Source organism: Aythya ferina (assembly GCF_964211825.1).
Source record: "Aythya ferina genome assembly, chromosome: 20".
NCBI lineage: Eukaryota > Metazoa > Chordata > Aves > Anseriformes > Anatidae > Aythya > Aythya ferina.
Window position 1 is genome coordinate 6,237,783 of NC_140318.1, and position 9,240 is coordinate 6,247,022.

The following is a 9,240-nucleotide window of genomic DNA, read 5'->3' on the forward strand; positions in this document are numbered from 1 at the left end:
TTCCTCCTGCAAAGCAGTCCCCAGGCCCGGCAGGCTGAACAAGTTCACGGTCATTAAGAATCTTGTCTAATCACCCCAGGAAGGCTCTCGTCACCGAGGGGAGCCATCGAGGGATGTGGCTTTGGCAGGGGCAGAGCTGCGAGGAGAGTTCAGTGCCATGCAGGACGAGCATCGCCTTGCCGTGCGCCGTGCTCTGGGCTTTTGTTCTCAGCCTGCGCCGAGGACTTCTGATAACGTGGTGCTTATGTTCTTTGGGATGTTGTAAAGCCGAGAGCTGATCTGGATTGAACATGTCATTTGTATTCCCACGCTGTTTTTTAAGCAAATCTGTCAAATAAAACCAAAAAAAGAACGAGAGGAGGAATGCAAAGGAGGGCTTACATAAGGCATTCACCGTGCAGGCATCCACAGCCACCCCGGGCAGTGGCAGCTTCGTGATTTTGCTGTGCCCCACGGGGAGGAATAAGGCAGCTGCACCCCAGCACAGGGAGCAGCATCCCAGAGCACCAGCCAGCACCCAGGCAGGGGATCAGGACCATTTCTCCATTTACCCACGGGCTGTTTCTTCCCTGCTGGCCCCCAGTGTCCTCAGAGCTTTGGGGTGGCTTTGCAGTGAATCAGCTCCCTCTCGACAGGCCAGGGCTGAGCTCTGCTTCTCGCCTTCCTCCTGGCTTTTTTGATCTGGCTTTTAAAGACTTCATTGATTCCAGGAATTTTTTTTATGCTTTTCTATGCATACTTTCCCATTTCTGAGGATCATACTTTCTGAGAATCCAGCTACAAAGAAAAAAAAAAAAAGTGTCCACAGGCCAAGTAGCACCTGCAGCAGCAGTGTGGGTCCTCCCTCAGACAGACATCGAGTCCCAGCAAGGCAGGCAAGGGACCTTGGGGAAAGGAAACATAAATCTGCCATCTGTGGCAATTTAGCATTTACCAGTCATATTGCACTAGGGCACTGTCACTTTGAATGAATGTTAAAGCGCTCCCTCTCTGCGGCCCAAGCAGTCTCCTTTTCCCATCAAATTGGCCATGGCATGCCATAATAAAATAGACATACTGTGGCTGCAAAGGGTCACTCGGAGGGGCTGACATTAGCTCAGGGAGGTCCCCTTGTGCAGGAGGCATTCAATTAAAGTTTTATTGCAATTCTGCAATGTGAAGCCGCAAGGGTGAGTCTCAAGAGCTGTGCTGGGATTTTAAATTAGCAGCTGAGCACTAATTGCCACTGATGCTGGCCATGAGCACAGGGCAGTCAGCCGTGCTCAGCTGCGGGAGCAAGGTTCAGGGAAGCACGGCGGTGGCACCAGGCTCCTGGTGGTGCTTCTTGTGACCAGCAGGATGAGGAGGCAGAAACACGGGGTGATCTCAGTGCAGGGATGGATGGAAGGATGCAGGCGGGGACGGGGCTTTCTGCAGAGCCCTGGTGAGGGAGCACGCATGGATCTGGTGGCCCCAAGAGCCAGGGTTTGGACAGTGCTCGGGGAGCAAAGCGGGAAGTGAAAACTCAGATGAGTCCTGTAATCCAGGAGGGGTTTGCAGGAAGGAAAGGTGTGAGGTTAGGCTCAGCGTCTTTGAGCACAAATATTTGTGCTCTCAAACAAGATTTCCTCTTGCAAACAGTGCTCAAGAGCTGGCAGCCTTCAGCTGCGGACCAACAGACTGCATTGAAGAGCTCGGGCAAGAGCTGAGAAATGTCTCAGAAGTTCCACATTTCTGCTTTCCTGTAATTTCCCCCGACAGAGCAGGCAGAATCAGCACAAATCCACTTTCCTGAACCCACACGCAGGTTTTTTGTTGCAGTGAGGAAAAGTCCAAGTTCAAGTTCAAAACCCCACTCATGTCTGTGAGGGAAAGAAGCCCTGGGGAAGGCAGGGTGCTGAGCAGTTCCCACATTCCTGCAGAGCTTCCCAAAGAGCCCAACAGCTTCAGACACAAGCGCTGCTGAGGTGCAGGTGCCTGTAGCACATCCGTCACTGCTGGGAAGACAGAGGGGAGGGAAAGCTGCTGCAAACAAGCAGGGCCCCGTGCCCAGATTTTAGCCATAACACTTTCTTTCAAAAACTCAATAAACCGGTGTTTTGCACAGGAAAAACTGTCAGACTTTTAATTACCCAACATCGTTACTGCGTTATGGTAATGAGAGCGAGTAGAGGCTGCTCCGTGCCTGCCAGATGCTCACACCCTGTGCAAAGCTCCCCCTCGCCACCTTAGCGAGCAGCAGGCGAGCGCTGCCCATGCCCGGCTGGGAGCCAGGGCGAGCATCCCCAGCACGAGCAAATCGGGGACAGAGAACTGTAAAACGTTCCAGCCTCGGGCATAAAAATAGCCTCTGAAGTCAAAGCAGATGGGATAAAAGCTGCGTAAGGGCAGCCAGCCCTCGTGCACCAGGGCGCACGATGGTTGTCAGCTAAGGGTCAGGCAGAGATTTGTCCTAGGGGTGATGCTACCTAATGGGCTGTGGTAGGAGCTGCGCTGCCTTCTGCTGAAAGCACACAGCGGTCGCTGCTTCTGGAAGCAGGCTACCAGACCTGATAGTCCTCAGCGTTGTTCTAAGATGTTTTGCATTTTAAATATTAGATGCGGTGTTAATATTATAATTCCCATCTGTTAAATCAGTATTGGAAATACGCTGCTAGGCCAAACACCCACACCCCTGCCCTGATCCTCTTGGGAGCCCTCAGGTGCTCCTGAGGCTGCAGCTGTGCCATGGGAGCAGTCCCAGGGGTGTCTCCAGTGCCACCACACAGCCAGCCAGGAACAGGAGCTGCGTGTAAGCAGAGGGGAGAAAAAGTACAAAACTGGGGAACTTGGATCACTTTACCCCATAGCAACAAGCCTGTTCAACAGGAGGAGCATGTTCGCAGCAGATCCCTAAAAAAGGAGCTGTTAAAATAAACATTGGCATATCTCACACCTCCCTCTTCCCTGAAGGATGATCTCTGGAAGCACATGTGGACAAAGCAGGGAAGGGAAGAGAAGGAAAATCGTGATGGAAAGGAAGATTAGAGGTACTCTAATTAAGTGCTGAAATTAATCCTCTGTTGTCTTTCACTATGTAATATGTTTAATCATTACAGCTTCTCTGTTGTTCACTGATGAATCCAGCAGTCTCTTTCAGAGCATCTGGTCATATTATTCCCTTACTTAATGATAGCATAAAAAAAAAAAATAAAATAAAATAAAATAAGTATTTTGTGTGAAATGTTTGCCCTAGATATGGAAACCATCCTGCAGGCAAGTGATGCAGAGGCCCTGCAGGCAGAGCCCGCAGCGCTGCTCACCCCTGTGCCTGCAGCCCTCACAGCACCTGGAGCATCCCCAGCCCAAGGAGGAACTCCACCATCGGGACCAAAATCCCTGTCTGTACATCAGTGTGCTGTTAGCATGCTTATAGAGGTGAGCATTCACCACTGGAGGAGATAAAAGGCCTCTCTGAGAGCACCCTGCTAGCTCCCAGATGGCTGGGTTCAGAGTTTTCCCCCTTTCCATGTGTTGCCTCCTTATATGGAGGGAGAAAAAATCCCATTTTTCTTCTTGATTCAGATTTCTGGAGACTTTACGAGTCTGTGCTGTGCTCTCAGGCCCTCCGGAGGTGGAGGTGTCTGCGCTGAGACACCAATGGGCCCAAGCAGAGTCCTTTAAGTGTGTGTTGGTCTTCCAGGGAAAGCCAGGAAAATGCCAGTTTGGAGTCAGAATCACACTTGCATTAGCTTCCCTTACTCCTTCCCCTCTTTTTTTTTTTTCTTTTTTTTTTTTTTCCTTCATCAGAGCAGCCCCAAACACCAACATGTCACCGTGACTGCAGAGTAACTGAAAATGTGACATGATTAGAGATCAGGACAATAATGAGACAGTTTGTCTTCCTTACACACACAACACTGGATGAGCTACTGGGAAATAAAAAAAGCTTCAATAAATCATATTGCCTCTGCCGTGGAAGTAATAACAGCAGCAGCCCCGGTGTGGTGCGAGGGCTGCTCTGACCCCAGCTCCCACAGCCGGTCCCTGCTCCGTCCCCATGCCTGCGGGCAGCTGGATGCAGGTGCAGGGGATGCTCAGACCCCTTTCTCTTGCCAAATCCCAATTTTTCCCTGAAGATGTGAATCTGAGGACTCTTTGCCCAAGCCTGGCCACATTTGGTGGAGCGTTGCCTGCAGTGAGCTTGGCTGCACGAGGAGCAAACTGCAACCCCCTGCAGCACCGTGCGGCACAGGGCCCGCAGCCGGGTGAGCACGCGGGTGCCTTGTCTCCTCCGTCCCTGGGAGGCCACCACAGCCCAGCAGACATGGGTGGCACGGCCCTTGCAGCCCCGTAAGGGACCTGCCCCCACCAGGCAAAGCTCCAGCCGATGCTGCAGGTGGGACACCCCGTCCTCTCTTGCATAATCAGCAGGCAGAAGAAAAGCGGCTCCTAACAACTTCCCACTCACACGTCCAACCCTCTGCGAATGGCTTCTTGCCCTGGTTGAACAGAATATTGTGAGAGTGCCATAAATAGGTAGCAATCAAATAATGCTGCAGCCCACTCCCATCTGCTAGCTACAAACCCTGCCCAAATGGAAGCGAAAGGGAGCTGGGAAGAATGGCTGCAGCCTGTGCCATACCCTAGGCGCTGGCACCTGCTTTGTGCTCCGTGCCCCCTGCATGCTGTCGGAGCAGGAACCGATGGCCAGCCCCTCTCCAGAGCCAGGAAGAATTGCTGGTAGCTGATAAATGTGCTGGAGCTCAGGCATCTGGCTGACAGAGTCACGCGTTTGCTTTATAATGTGATATTGGCAGCGCTATAGGAAAGCGCTGAAGAAAAATGAAACCAGATAGCGGGGAAAATGTGTAAAACTTAATTCAGGCTTGCATCACTTTGAACATGACCATGTGGGCACAGCTTATAAAAAAAACAGCAATAGAACAGTCCTTCTGCTGGAAGAAGATCAGTTCAGAACACAGCACGGAGAAGCCAGGGCCCCTTTGCTGCACCTGCACATGCTCTGGGTGCTCTGCCTTGCCAGGGACCTGTCTGGAGGAGATGGGTGCCCATCCATGGCCCCGAGGTGATGGGTGCTGCTCAGCACCTCTGTGATGTGAGCGGGGTGCCCGTAGCCCTGCCCTGCACCTGTGGGTGCACACCTGGGGCACCCACAGTGATGAATGGGGAGGGGGCGCTGGATAAATGGCTTTGGTGCTGCAAAGAGGACGTGATGCTGATGCCAGAAGGGGTTTAGAAGTGGAGGCTGTGTGTTCAAGTAGCGGGTGCAGAAGGAGGAATATAATCAGCAAAGGCAGAAGAAAAAAAAAAATAGATTAATCAGAAGGAGCCTTTTCATCTGCTTTCCCTGGTTCTTCTGCCTGACAAGTTTTAGCACCGTAAGCTCCAGCTGATCTGTGGCAAATCCCTGGGGTGCAAGGGGCAGGAGAGGCAGGACGGGCTCCGCTCACACCTCCCACTCCAGTGAGCCCATCGCCCACGGGGCCTTGGACTTCCTCAGCCCAAGATGCAAGCGACAGCGTGGTGGTGTCTTCGCTTGTATCCTCTGGCAGCAGCGCTGCTGCGACTGGAGCAGACGATGCGGTGCTGGGCGGATTTGGGACAGGGTCCTGAGTGGGGTGAGAGCAGCCTCCCCTCCAAAACTCCCCTCCGAGCCTCCATCCAAGCCGGAGCTGCTCTGAGCGGAGACCTTGCAGGGCACGGGAGTGCTGATTCATCTCGCCGCCGCCTGAGACAGGAGAACATCTAATTAAGTCCACGGCACATAAATAAATGTAGGAGGTATAACCTCAGGAGCAAAGAACAGCCCTGGAAACTCTCAGAACTGCACAATGTGCTTTTCCGCCTCCCTGGCAGGGCCTGAGCTCGCCTCTGGGACTACCCCTTTGTTTAGAAAATATCAAAGAGTGGATTATTTTTTTTCTGTTGCGCTATTAGTCTTTACATTAAAATTCGGCAATTTTCTCTTTTCCCTGCAGTTTGGCTGTGCCTTGGGTGCACTTTTGACAATGTTTCAGCTCTGACCTGGAGCCGGGCCCAGTTTGCAGCAGCTCGGGGGGTGCGTGGGGTCTGCAGCCCTCTCCTGAGGAGCAAAAACCCACAGCAAGCCTGACACAAGCAGCAAACAAATAATTGCCAGCACTGTGCTAATTGCCAGCACCCCCCAGTATTAATGGCACTGCTGATGCGTCTGCAGCTGCAGGCCGGCACCAGGCTCCGTGTTTTAATTAAGCTTCATTAAGTGGGCTTTGCATTTGGCTTAGAATCGGTCCAGTCCCGGCTCAGCCCTGCAGTGGGAACGAGCTCACAGGAGCCCAGGCATGGGGCTGGGAATTTTTCGGCTGTTTCTTCAGCGACTGCGATGCCCCAGCTCTGTGCTGAGGCTGCAAAGTCCCTGCCCTGCCCCTGCCCTGTCCCCAGGCACCTTTCTGGGCCTTGCAAAACCTCTGGCAGCCACTTGACATTGTTTTCCCTGACTGAGCAGATATCTGGGACCGAGCAGAGCCTCCCACATCGCCTCTTCCCAGTGGAAGGCTCTCCTTCCTGACCACCATGGTGGCTTTTATGGGGCCACCTCTGCCCTGAGCCTACATTACAGTGATGGGAGGAGTCCTGGCAGGACTCCAGGCCTGCCAGGACTGGGGTTATCTTGTCCTGAAGTCCCACAGGAGCTGCGTGGCCCTGTAGGAACACGTTTTTCCTCCTAATGCACTCAGCAAGCGGGTCTGTAACACCCCGTGATTATTCGGGACAGACTCGCCTGCCAAAACCCATCCTAGCATATTTCTGAGCCAACAAAACACTAATCATCACCAGCGGTACAGCTGATTAAAGAAAATCTTGAAGTTCTTGCATTGAACATGAGCAATAATAACGTATCCCTCTGACTCTTCCAAACAGGGGTCTGGGAGATTACTGCTAATCCTGTAATATATGCACATATCCCACTGCTTTCCACTGCCTGGCAATTTTCAGACGTGCTGTAGCTCCAGCCCACATCACAGCCCATGCTGGCTGTGCAGGAGCTTTCACTGTCCCAGTCTCAGAGGCATCTGCCTAATTGCACCAGCAATATTTTCTTTAATGTGCTTTCCTGCATTGCCTACGTCTGATAAGGTCAAAACCACCTTGAGGACAGCTGCTCGGCTGTCTGTATTGGTTTCCCCTCCCCTGGATCCAGGGAGGACACAGCTGCTGTGACCTTTTACGTAAACCCAGCTAAAGGTGATCAGGAAATCCACATGTATTTCCCAGAGTGGTTTGAAGGAAGGAGCAGGGATGTGTTTTATCTGTAATGCTCTCTTCCAAAGAATCGCTCGCAGGGTAGCAGGGCCGTTTGCTTTCTTTCACAAAAAAAATGAAGGTGAGTGAAGCAGAGCATGTCTATCTCCAGGAAGAACTTCTCTGAGATTTCCCTTGGAATTTTGCAGCCAGAAATTGAAGGAAAGAAAGAGCAACCAACCCGGTCTGTGGTGTTCAGCAAGGAAGGTTTTTCTTCTATTTGTTTTTTAGAGTTACGACTGACGGTGTTGAAGAGATGAAAAACAAAGGCAGATTTTCTAAGGGCTTCTTTCAGGCTCGGAGCTCAGTCGCAGTGACATGGTGGAGATTCCCATGGCCTCATCCGTGCTATGGCTATGAAGCCAGGAGCTCCAAAATGCTGCTGGGGCCCCCTGTGGGATCTCACCCAGCACCGAGCCTGGTGCAATCCGTGGCCACCTCCACCATATGATGGGCTCGGTCACTGGTCTGGGAAGGAGGAACCAGATTTGGGAACCAGTGGCTGCGAAAAGCCACCCTGACCCACTTTCCTCTGGATGATGGATGCAGGGACTGGTAAGAGCTCCATAGCAACTGGATGCACACAGTTTAATTATTAAATCCCCATAGTGCTCCCCCGCAAAGATAAATGGAGCCGGGATATTTTCACCACTTGCAGCCATTAGAAAACCTCTATATTTAGAAGGTCCCGCTCCAATTTGCTGTGTGCCAGGCGGCAGCAAAGCTTGAGGACAATGTTTGGGGTGAGTGGGTCTGGGCCACGCAAGCCCTTCCAGGAAGGTTTGTAAGGGGTCATTTGGGTTGTCCCCTTCTCCCATGCCAAGCAGGTGGTAGATTCCCTTGATCAACAGTGGCATTTTACACCCTTGTGGCCCTGGTGCAAGTAATAATACCAGGAATAATGGAGTACCCAGTCACCCCATCCCAGATGTCAGCCCCAAATGGGGAGGCAGGTCTGGAGGTGGTGTTGAATCGCCGTGCATCAGCCTTGAAAGATTTGAGAAAGAGCAGGCGGCACCTGAAGACCTGTATTATTGAGGTTATTTTTTATCGTTCAGGCTCTTCCCTATTCATCTTTTGTTTCAGCTCCTCACAACAGCTCAGGTCAGCTCTTATTATATTCCAGCTGTCCTTCCCATCCCCTGGCACTGAGTATTCAGACGCAGACGGCAAGAACTTTTAGATGGCATGATAAATAAAATAGATGCTATTATTAAAGCACTGTCCTGTTTTCTGCTGCCATGGTATCTCTCGTCTTGTCTGGCTTATTGCTGATGTCTTCTGTCAGCCCAGCTTGCCTTTCTCGGGTGTTTGATTTATAGTCCAGGGAGACAGAGCAAAAACATGGGAAAATTGCAAATGAGGGTGCCGGGAGGAGCATGGGCAAGAAGACAAAGAGCGGTTGATGAGGATGTGCAGATGGGTGCTTCTGCTGCTACCCTGCGGCCAGGGACAGTGTTCAGGAAGGTGGTGGAGGTGGGGAAGGCACAGGGTGCATGGAAAACCAAGTGGTTTGGTTTAGGGGCTCTGGCTTACAGCCTCTGAGCCAGGAGAATAAACCCTAGAGCAGAGAGGGCAATCCCTGCTCCTGCATGGGGAGAGAGGAGCTCCAGCATGGGGTGGCGTCTGTTCCTAAAGGTGCAGGCAACAGCCACGAGTGCCCAGATCCAGCAAGAGCACAGCACCAGCAGCCAGACCCTCTGGTGCAAATGAGCCCTGTCCCTTCTGCTCCAAGGAGTTTGTCCTCTTTCGTGGCCGTGTCTGCAGCCCGACATGGGGACGTGTGGGCAGGATACGCAGCCCTGCAGCTGAGAAACCACGGGGTGCTGCCTGCGCCGGGAAGCTGTCCTTGCTGGTAGAGGCTGCAGCTCTGCAGGATGCTATTTTCATTACCATGTCTGAGGCTCGTGATAATTGAAAGCTGTTCCATCCGGGCCCACAGCCTCCCCAAACTGCAGGCGCCTCTCTCTCATCGCT

General features: G+C 52.3%; 1 long non-coding RNA gene across 1 annotated transcript; it reads left to right on the forward strand.

Moving 5' to 3' along the window:
- The first annotated feature begins 5,208 nt into the window (after window positions 1–5,208).
- On the forward strand, window positions 5,209–6,574 carry LOC311421888. The gene is made up of 2 exons (XR_014685098.1): window positions 5,209–5,756; window positions 5,961–6,574. It is a non-coding gene; the product is annotated as an uncharacterized lncRNA (long non-coding RNA).
- Window positions 6,575–9,240: the final 2,666 nt, after the last annotated feature.